Source organism: Papaver somniferum, chromosome 9 (assembly GCF_003573695.1).
Source record: "Papaver somniferum cultivar HN1 chromosome 9, ASM357369v1, whole genome shotgun sequence".
NCBI lineage: Eukaryota > Viridiplantae > Streptophyta > Magnoliopsida > Ranunculales > Papaveraceae > Papaver > Papaver somniferum.
Window position 1 is genome coordinate 10338835 of NC_039366.1, and position 14847 is coordinate 10353681.

A 14847-nucleotide genomic window follows, 5' to 3' on the forward strand; every position below is an offset into this window, starting at 1 on the left:
TTGTACGTAGTCGTACACTTTATGAAATTGACCAGTAACACTATGATCCCAATTCCCAAACGCCAACCCCTTATTTACTTTTTTATTATTTTTAACTTCGATGCTTCGAATCAGGTTAGTGTAATCTCTATTTTCACCTAAAATGATTTTGTTTTCTTTCTCTTTGTTGCTTGAATCATTCCCATAGATTTGTTTTAGGAGCTGCATAAGAGGAGCTGTGTATTTAGGTTAGTACCAATGAATTAAAATGTGCAACTTCTTTCTTCAAGATTACCATACATTAATTTCTCTAGATTCTTAATGTGTACATGATTATACATAGTTCGAAAGATCATCTATAAAAATTTAGTATGTTATGTTAATATCAACGTATACACTTTATTATCAACATGGCCTTTCTTGTTCTGGTTCTTTGTAGTCTGCGTTATCATTACTTGCAGGACAATATTAATTGACAGGCTCAGGGCATTCGTTTTGATTGCCTTGTTTTCTAGAACACTTCTTTTGCCTCTGGGGAGACTTTAGTTTTGAATTATTAATGTGTACAACTATGTACACATGTTGATTTTTAATGTGCACATAATTGTACACATGTTGAATTTTACTGTGCACATAATTGTACACCTATCGATCGTGACTTTTCGCACTTTTACTTTTGAAGCTTAGGTCCTTTTAAATCCTTATTCAATAAAGACACCTATTGGAATGTTGTGGTTGTGATTGCTTGCTGTTTCTGTCGATACTCAGATCAGAATAGATCCGAGAAAGGAATTTGATTTCAGGAGTTTAATGTATGAGACCATACCTACGCTTACAGAGGAAGAAATGAGAAAACATGACGCAAAAAATATTTATCGTTATCGCTATAATGAAGGAGGGGCTTCTCAAGTTTGATTAAGTAGATGCACTGAATTGCGTTGCTTACATATGCTTTCTAATTTAAAGCATATCATGCAGTATTGGTCTTCTTTTATATAAATTACCGTGGAGATAGAATTGATTATTGGTATTCTTTTATATAAATTTTAAGAAAATGACGGTTAACTATATGCACTTGCTTGGATAATTATATTAGGTAATTAGTAGATGTGACTTGATTTTATATTACTAGTAACTGCCCTTGATTTTCTTGCCTGCAATGCAGAAAAATGATCAATGGGTACCTGGTACTTCCGGGAAATTAAACACTTTGAAAGATTAGTTATGCCGACCCCTTTTAGGAATACAAAAAGGTAATCCACTTTTTTTTTCTTCTCTTATGAATCGTTTTTCGTTTTTATGCTTAAATTGGACTATTGATGTCTGGATTGAAGAAATCTTTTCCTTCTCAACTTTCGTAAACCAATACGATGTTACCCTTGATGTTTTTATATCATTACTACTTTCTCAATCCTAAGTTATCAGCCTTAGAATCCACATTTGCATTTTCTACTGCTTTTTTACCTTTTAAAAAAGATCAGCGTGCGAGCTTGATCTTCTACGGTTTTCATGTGTACATAGTTGTACACCTGATTATTGTTAATGTGTACATGGTTCTACACATTAATATTATTGCATGTATTCCATTTTGCGTGGTTGTTGGTTGGATCATGATGCGCCCAATGGACCTAAATTTCCAAGTTTTTGAGACAGCTACCATTTTTGAAACATTGCTTAATAATTCTAGTTTATTTTATAAGAAATGAAACCTTATGATACCTTATTGGGTTTATTTGGCTATTTAATACTTTCAATAATCCTGATTACTTATTGTTAAGATTTTTATTCTCTTATCTACCCATGAATGTTTGATCTACTTGGTGGTAGTTTACCATATAGTAGTGGAAGCTTGGAGATTTCATATATATCTATTTGGCGGGTGAATTTTACCATAGTTAATGCTGGTGTACATAGTTGTACACCTGTTAGTTATTAATGTGTACATAGTCGTACACCAGTTGATTGTTAATTCCATGAGAAGAATACCATTCGTGGAGATATAGGTTTTGCACATAATGTGTAAAGTGTTAATTATTTTGGCATGTAAATATAGGTGTTGAGCGTTGTATTTATTTTGTAGTTGGAGCTGATGTTGATGATGACAAGATTAACTTCTTTTATCCCAAGTCAACCACGAGCTAATTGCAAGTGGAAGGGAGAAGATGGCTTCCATGATTTTTGGTGGAGGGGCACTAATAGTTGTTGCTGCAAGTCTGCAACAGGTGTTGTAGCTCTTACTTCCTCTGAGACTAAGGGAATCCATAGTAAGTCTGTTGTTTCTTTCTCCTTCTCTTTTTTACTAACCACGGGTTTGATAATTAATGAAAATCATGCCCAAGTTTGATGACAATAACATTTTTTTATGTTTTAGTTTCTATTGTCCTTGTTCAAATATTAGCTTTACAATACGAAATAGTTTATAAAGTATTTGGTTACTAGAATCCGAAATATCGCTTTGTGGTATTCGTCTTATTGTAAGCAAATGTTAGTAGATTTAGTAGAAGATGCAGTTTGGCAGCGGTCGCCTTTGCTTGTTCGGGGTTGTGTTTTGTAAATGTTTTTCCGCTACCCTAAACTTGTTTCCGGTGTACAAAGTAGGTGTTTGTAGGGGCGTACATATTGGTATACCTATGTAGTTCCCATGTAAAAAGTAGGTTTGTGTCAGGTTATCAATCAATAATTGATTTTATGCATGTTTTTAGGTGTGTATATGTTGGTGTGGTTGTGTAATAATTCCCATGAATAAAATAGGTTTGTATGTGGTTATAAATGATCGATTTTACGCATGTTTTGCAGGGGTGTACATATTGGTGTATCTGCGTAATTCCCATGATAACGAAGGCTTGTGGTCGGTTATCAATAGTTGATTTTATACATGTATTTTGGGGGTGTACATATTGGTGCACCTGTGTAATCTCTGGATAAATTCTTTGGAATTTATGGATTTTTGTGAATGTACATGGTTATATACACTAGTGTAAACTATGATTTTCTATAAATGAAAATTATATAGTCATATGGGTACTCTTTTCGTAGATATCGAAAAGAGCTTTCCGAATATATAAAATTTGTGAATTTTGGGCGAACGGTTCGAAACATAAATCATTTTTTAATTATTTTTATATTATTTAAAATTGCTGACATCATCATGTGTCACTTTGGATTAAACAGTAAATATGTGGACTAAATTATAAATCAGGAAGGTTATACGGGTATTTTCCATATTTTAAATATCTTTTGGACTAAATTGTACTTAGTTAATTTGGGACGGACTAATCTGTACTTTTTGACGCGGTTTTGGACTAAATCGTTTTTTTCCCTATAAATATTTGCTATCCACCATACTCCGAGTCAGATATTGTTGTTACTGACGAGGCGAATGGTTTATAGCATCACACAATCTATGGGCGCGGCCAGAGGATTTGAATTAATTTCTTAACCCCACAACATGTTGAAGGTTAAGAGGGGGCGATGTTTGTACCATAATATTTGGGTACCAATACGGGCTAAACATTTCACTATTGATGGAAAATATATGTCAGCCCAAGCCTGGAAGCCTATATATTGGTCCAGTTTACCGACCCATATTCAACGGCCCGTTTCCACCGGTCTATTCCTGAAACCCTAAAAGAACATTCTAGATTATTCCAAATTATTATATAAACAAGTCTCTAAAACTATAAAAAAGGCGGATAAAAATGAAAACCCTAGAGGGCAAGCAATTGTAATAGAATCAATAAAATAACTCTCCTTGGGGAGATTCATCGGTGGATTTAGGCACAATGCCGAACCACGTAAAATCCTGTGTGTTTGTTTGTTTTCTCCTTTTCATTCTTAACCTAATTTTACCCTAATATTCAATAATCATCATCGTGGTTGTGCCTAAAAGTAATTTTAGGCATAAACAATCAACTTGTTGATTACGTAATTTTTGGTATTAGTTGGTAGAGTATTTCACACTCCCTTTCGGAACGAACCCCATTTTCTATCTATATTACAGTTGACCTGTGCGCTTGTGGATATAACTAGGTTTCATTTAGTCATTAATTAAATCTACATCAGTGACTACATCAAAAGACCATAAATTGTCAAGGACAGTTCACAAAAGCATTTCAATTACAGATTAATATCGAAAGAGGGAAACCATCAAAAATATTTGAATGAAGCGATCAGTTAAACATAGTATACTTCACTTCCTTGATAAGTTTCTTACTATTCCTAGATTTATCGGCAAACCATCTATTGTTTATTTCTTGCCATATAATCCACCAAATCGCAAAAGTTAACAATGTCCAAATCTTATGCTCTCTGGATTTTGCTTTACTAGTTCTCCATTTCTAAATTGTTTCTTTGAATGATTCCAGGAAAGCCCAATTTAAATCGGGACTATCAAAGAAGTAATTCTAAACTATACTAGTAAGCTTGCAGTGAAGAAACAAATGCGAGTTTGTTTGGTGTTCAGTTGCACGAAATAAACAAAGTGGAGATTGCACCATTCCAACTCTGTAAAGAAAATCCCCATTTAGTGCACCTTTAAAACAAAGTGTCCAAAAAAAAAAACTTTTTGATGGAATAAGAGGTTTCTAAAACTTCTTGTATGAGAAATCAACCAAACCTTAGAAATAAAACGAATCATACGCCCGAGCAACAGAAAAGTCTTTCCGATTGATCCAAACCCTTTCATCTAAACCATTTCTGATATGATCACTAGGAGCTCCAATTAGATCTAGAAGTTGAACAATGAAACCAAGCTTGTATTTTTTTATTTATTTTTTTAAAGTTGAGATTCCAATCATTTGAGTCGGTAATTAAGTCTGTAAAAGCAACATTCCTATTGCTAGATAGATTGAACAAGCAAGGGAATAAAGTCTGCAAAGAAGTATTACCCACCCAAGTATCCTTTCAGAAAAGAATGTTAACACCATTTCCAAGTTTAGGTTGGTGCATTTGACAACTAGATCTTTAGATTTTAAAATGTCATCCCATTAGCTAGAGGCAATTGGTTTAGCTTTTATATTAGGGGGGAAAAATGTTTATCTTACCTCCAAAATTTTGGTGTATAATTTGTGTCCACAAAGAGGTCTTCTCATAACCATACCTCCATACCCATTGAGAGTGTAGAGCAGAATTGACAATCTTTGGCTTTTTAATATGCCAACACCACTTCTTTTATTAGACATTCCCACATTGGACCAAGCAACCGATCTCCTCTTCTTAGTAGCATTAATAAAATCCCAAAGAAAATTTCTCATAATTTCTCAAGTTCTTTGACTACCGAAATTGGAATCTAAAATATTGTGAGATAATAAATGGTGATACTGCACACTCTGAATCATGATTAACCCACCACCTTTTGAAATATAAGATCCCTTCTAAGAGGCAAGTTTTTGATGAAATATTTACACCACGCTATCCCAAACAGATTTGCAGTTGGATTTACTTCCCAAAATGATACCAACATAATTTTTAGGGAAAGTGGCAACAACACAACCAAAGTTTAAAACACAACTCACAGAATTATGAGTATCCCCAATACGAGCTATTGCACTCTTTCTGAAATTTATTTTAAGACAAGAAATAAACTCAAAGACAAAGAGAATAATCTTCAAATTATTTACATGGTCTTCGGAGTCTCTAAGAAAAACTATCAAGTCGTATGAAAATTGAAGATGACTAATGAAAGTACTCTCTTGAGCTATTTTAAAACCATAAATCAAATTTTTAGAAGCCTCCTTTTATAGCATAATAGAAAGAACTTCATCCACTAGAATAAACAAAAAAGGTGATAAAGGATCTATGTGTTTGATTCTTCTTTGACTTCTAAAAGGCTTGGTAGCTTCTCCTTTTAGCAAGATAGTAAATACTGCATTAGTAATGTACCATTTCATCCATGTTCTCCAGATGTGAGCAAAGACAAACCTAGCTAAAGCAATGTCAACACAATTCCAATTAACATTATCAAAAGCCTTTACAAAATCAACCTTAGACACAATTCGATTCTTCTTGTCTCTCTTTCTAGAATCAATAAGTTTAGCAACAATGAGGATGTTGAGTCTGAAGTTGTTAAGGGATACAGCCCAGTTACATTTTGGAATCAAAGTAAGGTTGGTGCAGTTTAGTCTCCAATCCAAGGAACTAAAAGATTTAAATTCTTCGAAGAAATCCATTAGATCACTTTAAACAATATCCCAATCAGACTTGAAAAAATCCTTAGTGAAATGACATTTCTCACTTCTTCCTCGGTAAATGGTTTTTCAAGAGCCACACTATCCATTACAGAGATAGATGGAATATCCAAATTATCAAAATAAGGCTTCATAGGGAATTGTTCTTTGAATAAAGAAGTATACAAATAAGTATTTTCTTCACTATTTTTGCTTTATTAAAAAAAAAAAAGAGTTACCAATTTCCAGACAATTGATGTTGTTCAATTTTTATTTAAAGGAAGCAATACGATGAAGATAAGAGGATTTTCTGTCACAATCCTTTACCCATATCTCTTTGGCTCCCTGCGTGAATCTTCTTGCCTGAAATAAATAGCTTTCAGCATGTTTGATCTTTGCAATCTCTCTGGCCACTATATGTCTTCACCGCTGAGAAGAGAAAACTCCTCCATAATGTTTATTACCTCCATAAGTTGTGTCGCTATTATAAAGATATTAACTCCTTAGAAAGGCAGTGCTCCAAATTAGTGAAGAATTCAGAGCCATAACTACAACATGTCAAAAATATACCACCAAATGTAAATGCAATTGATAGTGCTTCAATTTAGTAACAGTTGTTGTGTGGTGCATCAGAATTTAGTAATTACAACATGTCAAAAATATACAAAACACGGATCTATCTCTATGATTATCATGATCACTTTAAATATCATCAACAACAATAACATAAAGCATAATTATTTCTCCTCTAAGAATAACAAAATCTCTGTTCCTCATGGATGAATTAATCTGGTAAGACTATGATTTTCGTTATTCTGGAATCCCTTTTGTATACACAATTTTATGTTTAATGTAATGTTGTTTTATAAAATCATATATATATAGTTTGTAATGATTTAATATTTTGAACATTTTATAAGATATGTTTGTAAGGGGAGGGTAAAGGGGAAGGTATCGGGGAGAAAGGAGAGAAAGAAATCCTATAGAGAACTGGTCGGTAGGATACGGTAGAGATCTTGTCCCTCTCAATACAACGAACCCTACTACTTTATCATTGGTGATGATCAGTGCTACGATAGAATGAAGCTCGAGGTTGATGTCTTGGATCCACCCCAACCTCCGAGTAACAGTGGATCCACATCTGCCATTACTAATTTTTTGCTTCTGGACATCCTAGGAGCTTGCATCAACTTAACCCAAGATTATATGATGGCCGACCGCCTGGGGCCCTAAGAATAAAATAAATAAATATTGACCATACATATATATATACACGCACAAGAAGTATTATCTTTGTTCATCTTTATATAATTGACAAAATTTGAACTGTTAACATGAGAATGTGAAGAAACTAAACCTTTCTGTTGCTTTTATGTTGTAACCTTGTTTTTTGTATTTACTTGGAATTAGAAGTATCAGCTGCAGCAATTTTGATTTGGTATAAAGAAATTTTATATTTGGGTACATTTAAATGGTATGAAGAAATTTGATTTGGAATTAGCAGCATCAGCTGCAGCAACTGTTCATCATTTTAGGCATGTTTTCCGAGGCATTGCTTGCTTTTTCATTACTAAAAACAAACATCATGTATTTATAATATAAGAAATATACCTTACACAATATAAGTCTCCTAAAAGTTTTTTTTTTTTTTTTTCAAATGTGATTTATATATAATTTTATTCATATATGTGTGCATGTGAACTTTTATATTTCAAAATGTAAAAAATTAGATATATTTTGTAATTGTATTTGAATAACTTTTTGTTTCTTCTAGCTTTTGTTTTGTTGAGTTTATTATTTGGAATCAAGATTTAGTTTTTATTATTACTTATTTGTAAAAAAGTTATGAAATTTTTCATTTATAAGTTGTTAGTTTTTTATCCTTTCTTGATTTATACGCATATAAATAAAAAAAAAGAAAAGAAAAGAAAACCACTAATTTCATTTTTTTTTCTTCGTATTGGTAGTAGCACTCTTTCAAAACGTTCACCATTAATGAAGATATAAAATGTTCAGCGAATTTAAAGGAAACTTGAAAAGTACATACTCACTGTTTGTTCTTATCTTTTGTTTTAGTGTGCAAATTCTTTTATTGATGCTTACCAAAAAAGTTCACAATCAAAAAATTAATGCATTCAATCCCAAATGAACAATTCCCATCAACTAGCCCGCGTAATTAGATAATCACACATTCACATATAACATCAATGACTGAACTTCTAACATTAAAATTTTTAACTATACAAACTTAGCCAGTGATACTAACATAAAACTAGATTAAGAAAAAACCATGACTTTTTTCATGAAAGTAATTGAGTAAGTAGGTAGCAAATTCGTTTATAACGGATTTCTTTTTAACATCTCGCACTGCTAGATCAAAAAGTATCTAGCAGCATCTCAACTATCCATTTTGTTAGATGTGACATCAGCTAACCCGAGAAATTAACCATTCTTACAGTTGGAAATTCATCCTTCTGATTATATAGTTTGTTAGAGCATTGCTCGGTTGAACTCACCAAGTGTCAGTATGTCAAGTTGCGTTGTCATATTCTAGTATCAAAACTCATCTAAGTCGCTTGGTTAGATACTAGAGTCAACTTCTTTTAGGTATGTTAGACTGGAAAGTCTAGGAATGTTGAGACATACAAGTATTACTCTGAAGACCTGAAGAGTGTGAAGAACTAATGATCTACAACGACGACATCATCCTTCCACTTGAGGTTAGTAATATTGACTTGCAGCTGTATATACTATACATATTGTATATAATACTCTAGTAATGAAACATGATCATAATAATATGATTATAGTATTAAGGAATTAGACTACAAAATATAACGTTTATGGTTAGAACATGGCTCGGTCGAACTCGCATGCGTTGCTATCTCAAGCATGTTTGTTAATGTTAGTGATTAAACTATAAGTCTTGATTTCTATCCTATTTATAGATATCTCGTACTAGGACATAAATAGTGTATTTGAGATTAGATCTCTTGACATTCATCTCTTGAAGACGAAGAACTACTAAGGGGAGCTTGTGGAACTTCTTCGACAAAAGGTATGCGGAGACTTGAACTCATCTAAAACTTGGAAAGTATAGTTCTACTATCTCCTATATTGAGATATAAGTCATGCTACGATATAGTTTTCTCTATACATAATTGAGATTTCGAACTGAGTATATCTCGCTTACATATTTCTTGAATATGTGTTGATAAGCTTTCGCTTCGACCAAGTTCATCTTATATCATGGGAAAATTGTCGAGTAACATCTTACATGGTTTGTGTGATACAATTAATTGATGGAGTCTTGGAATGTTTCGATAATATGATTATTTCAATATCTTGAAAATTGGTTTGATGCTAATAGCATGTGAAAACGCCTATTGTAATTATAGAAGAATGTTTCAATGATTGAAATAAATATTTGATAATGTAACCATCTTTATATATAAGTATATATATATATATATATTGTGTTTGAAAATTAGTGTATAAATCCAAAAACTGAGAGCCAGGAGTATGCATATGTGTGTATACGAAATTGGTGAAGGATACAGGTTGGAGGAAGTTCTCGAACCGAGAAATCTGTTGAGTTTGGTATTTGGCAAAACTCATACTGGCGGAAGTACCCGTACGCATACTGGCGGAACTTTTCGAACCGAAAGTTTGTGATGAGTTTGGAAACCTAACAAACTCAAATCTAGTTGCTTAAGTACGCATACTTAAGATGGTTATTTTGTCAAATCGGTCAGTTCATGGACTTAAACATTTAAATCATAAGAAATGCAATCTTTGTAAACCGTATCTATAATGTCCATGATTGATTCAAGTGAATCAAACCGATTTGGTTTCAATTGTGTTTTATAAACAATTGAAGAACTCTTTAACTAGTTTCATTTTGAGTCATTTGGACTAGTTATGGTTAAGATGAATAAGGTTTATATGAGATTAATCATACGACTTTTGTCTCAAGATAGGAGATAGAGTAGATATACTTTTTTTTGATAGATAAGTTCAAGTCTCCACATAACTTTTATTCAATGAAGTTCCACTAGTTCCTTGAGTAGTTCTTCGTCTTTGTATGATGATCGCCATCGAGTCTAGAGCTCAACTACACTTTATATCGTAGTCCGAGACTTAGCTATGAGTAGACCAGAAATCAAGACTTATAGTTTTGGCGACTAAACTTGACAACAAGCTTGATATAACAATACTTTCGAGTTCGACTGACCAGTGCTCTAACAATCTCCCCCTTTGTCAATTTTGGTGAAAAAACTATTAATACATATGGAATACAAAAAACATAAATAAGCTTTTGTAGCTTCTCTTACACATGCATGATCTCCTTGGTTCTTCAACATTACTCGAAATCTTTGTCACTTCCAAGTACTCCAATGATTCCAAAGGTTATAAGTTTAGCATCATCGTTGTTGAAAATCCGTATCTATAACAATGAGAAAACAAGAGTTCTCAATCATTGTTACACAGTGTCATAGTATTATTACACAACATCAAAGTTCAATTGTATCACAACTTCGACAACAATACTATGGTGATATGTATCACTCCTCCTTAGTCAATACTCCCTCTCACATGGAAACCACTCCCCAACCACTCCCGCTTACATAATGATCCTAAAACCATATGTATTTGTAGTGTGAACTACACATTAATTCTCCCCCTTTTTGTCAATAAAATTGGCAAAGGTACGAAACCTAGTGGGATCCTAATGAAATTTGCACAGAGACATTTCGTGACCAAAAGAAAGCACATATCAACTTTTTAGATGCCATCATATAGCCGAAGCTAAATGCATTATCAAGGAGTTTATAAAGATACAAGATAACCACGATAATATTCCATAGCCGCACTCCCCACAAAGATTTGACAATTAAGCACAAGTTCAATTAAGAACTCCCTCCCGTAAAATGTCATTTCCGAAAGAACAACAAGAGCGACCTTACTTTCACAAGAAAAGAATGATTAATTCCTTTGGGAATAACAAATCACATACGAATATGAATTCGTATCCAAAATAATAAAATTAACCACAAGAAAATCCATGATTAATTCAATTAAAATATTGAACCAAATTAAGCACAAAAAGTGATCAATTTAATTGGTCATGCTCGACATAAGAGAACTTACGGAGCCGCACATTATATACATAAAAATATGGATTAGGGAAGATCAATACCATTGGTGGGAAACTAGATAATTGTAGTGTTATTAGATTTTGATTTGATTTGACTAACTGATGTGATTTTTGTAAGTTGTAGAAAGTGGTGGTAAAAGTTCGTTCAACTCGGATGTGTAAAGATAGATTTTAGGTCGAATTCTCAATTAATCAAGAAAATATGTAGAAGATGATATCAATAATTCGAGAGACTGAGATTCAGGATTCCACCAAACTTCACAGTCAATTTGTTCATATAATGATTCATAACAATTTTAGCTCTTTTGTAGACTCTATTTCTTTGCCAAAAGTAGATTTTATAAAGCATTAGATGTTAATCATAAGCATAGTGCATCAAGAGTTCTTAGACTAAGCATAGACTATCAAACAAAATCACAAATAATCAATGAAAATCATAAATCGATTAAAAATCAATGCAAAAAGTCATAAGAATCAAGTATAATTACCAAACAATTGTGAAACATGACTTCTTTCGTCATCCCAGTGTCAGGGTTTAGCTCCTCATGCTCAAAACGCACCCAAAAGATAGAAACATGGCTCAAAAGGTGTTTTTCTTGAGAAATAATATTATGCAGCGAGTTTATAACAAATATATTTTTTACAGAACTAACTGTTACAGAGCTTACTGTTACAGAGAAAACCCTAATTTAATTGTTGCAGAACTGATATAAAGGTATTGAATTTTAAAAGAATAGCCAACGGTTTCTGCGACTATCTTTATGTATTGTTCTCTGGTTCTTCTTCTTCCTTATCTGATGCGATGAATCACGCCTCTGCAACTACCCCAAACTATCCCAAAGTATCGATAACCCCTGTGAGACTTCAACCTATAATATATATATATACCCGAAAGATGATATCTAGGGTGAAAAATACTTTGTTCTCTTTTCTTGCAGGTTACGGGGTTTTCTTTCCCTCTTTATCTTATCTACGCCTGTGAATCTGTCCAACCCTCTCTGGATCATTCCAAACTCTCTATATTAGTTGATATGAATTTTGTCTGAGTTAATCTTCCCACGTGACTGTCTTATATAACTCGGAGAAAACCCGAGAATAATATTTCTTTCCTGTTTTCCCTAAGCTCAACAGAATCTCTATTTTCTCACGCACGTTAGCAAATTCAAACTTCCCTGAATAAGTCGAAACTTTACAAATATGATAAACTTGTAGAACATTAAACCCGATATATTCTTACGTCCCTGTTTTGTTGAAAGTCCGCTGAACTTCCCCTTTTTTATCTAATCCAACTTCAATACCTTCTCTGTTCCGATGTACTGGCTCATTCCCATTCCATATCCAAATAGAAAGTCCACAAAATTCTTGTCCAAACCTCTTCCCAAATCTTCCAACGAAGCTCCGAGTATATTTCCGACACTGTCTTGCTTCAAATCGATTATACAGTCGAAGTCGACCGATCCACTCACTCTTACCAACCCTGTTATTCTCTAAGAAGTCCAACCAAGAAGTTTTAGTGGTTGAGTCTCCATGAAACGTGTTTAATTCTCGAACCCTAGTTCTGCCAAGGAAGAAACAGATTTTCTCGCCAAAACTGAATATTCAAATGTTGAAGATGAGTACCCCTTATCCGGACTAGGGGCGCGAATAGTATGTGGTTACCCCTTATCAGCTAGGTGCACCATGTCCATTTTAGGGATGCCTTTAGTAATTTTCTCCCACGAGCGTAAAAACCAGTTTTCGAGCAAATTTCGCCGCAAAAGCTTATTTTTCCAGAAACACCTACAAAAACATTATATAATTACAAAATCGAGCGCTAACAATACATATAATTGAGACCAAAATAGACACATAAATAGCTTCTATCACTAACGGTTGTTGAAACTTTGATTGCACCTAGTTTGTTTATGCTTGAGACTATCTCTTATGTTGTAAGATTCTCTCAACTTTGATCAAAGTATCGACGAGATCTTTAGAATTGTTGTTAAATATAAAGAAATCTTGTGATAATACATTGTTAATAGACTTTGTTCTGTGTGTAATTGATCACAAGAGATTAAAGTGGTGTTGTGAAGGTATTTAAAGATAATAAATAAGATTTGTAGACGGAAAATAATTGTTATTAATTAGTTTTCGTATCTTGTAGCCGTAGTGCACAAACCTTGATATGCTTGATCTCAACTATACGAAGTTGGTATTAGATTTTGTATAACGTTGTAATTAAGAGAGTATTCAAATCTGGTCTATGTCCCAGGGTTTTTCTGCATTTAGGTTTCCTCGTTAACAAAATCTTGACGTGTCATTTACTTTTCTATTTCACAATTATTATTGTTTTTATTATAATTAGAAGTAAATTACACTTGTAAGTTAACTCCGTAATACTAGATAGTGATCCTATAGAGTTTCGATTATTAACGAACCTATTATCAAGTACACACTCTGTTTTTGCATTTTCTCGATCTTGTATCCATAGTCAATCACACAAGTTATATTATTATTGTATTGTATCGATCTCATCTCCATAGGCAATCACACGAAGTGTGAACCGAATTGTAGTATTGTCTCGACTTTGTCCATAAACGATAACATTCGGTAGAGGACTTATAGGTTGAAATAAAAAGATTGTAGTGTATTTGGGTACCCTCGTCTTTTTGTAGTTGTTCCATGATTTTCAGTATGTTGATTGTTGTCTACATCTTTCATTAATTCTTGGCTTACCGGATCTTCAAGTCTAATATGAAATATTATTAACATTCTCATTTAATTCATAGGTCTGTGATTCACTCGTGATCTGTTTGAGCGGATGCAAGTTTGTGCACCAATGGAATAAGGATAAATAAAACCTAATTGGATATACACAATGCAAATACCTTATAAAATATTATGATTATTTATTCAGACAAACAAACTATCGGTTTGACGACAAAGTAGACTAACAATCCCCAATTTCTTCACAATTTCAAATCATATTTTCCTCTTTAATAGTCTGTTCGTATTGGTTCATTTTCCCCTTCAACTTCTTTTAATTCTTCCTCTTTTCTAATCAAAATAATTTCGTTTTAATCATCTATGTTTTCATGATTAGCACTCTGCTTTTTTGTTTTAAAGAAATTTTAACATTAATTGTTTCACCTAATCTTCTTCTCTACTTTAGTTTTATTTGGTTTTCAATTATGATCCGTTTTTGATGCTTGCGATTGGGATTTTTCTTAAAAAATGTGCTCATTCAAATTTATGATTGTTATAGATGAAAACAGTTCACCAAGTGTTTAGCAATGGGAAGGACAACTGAGTATTTTTCAATACAAGAATCTAAATATTCTTATATTAAGATATGGAAAATATTACGAATTGGAGGAGATAACCGCGGTTAGTTGTCGTGTTAGATGATGTCATATTTAAAAAAAATGGATAGTTGGGATGTTGCTAGATATCTTTGGATCTAGCCGTACGAGATCAAAAGATTTTCCATTTGTAACCCAATTTATCACATCAAATCACCTTTTCAAGGATTTTCACGGTTTTCCCTCTTTCTGATGCTATAAAGTC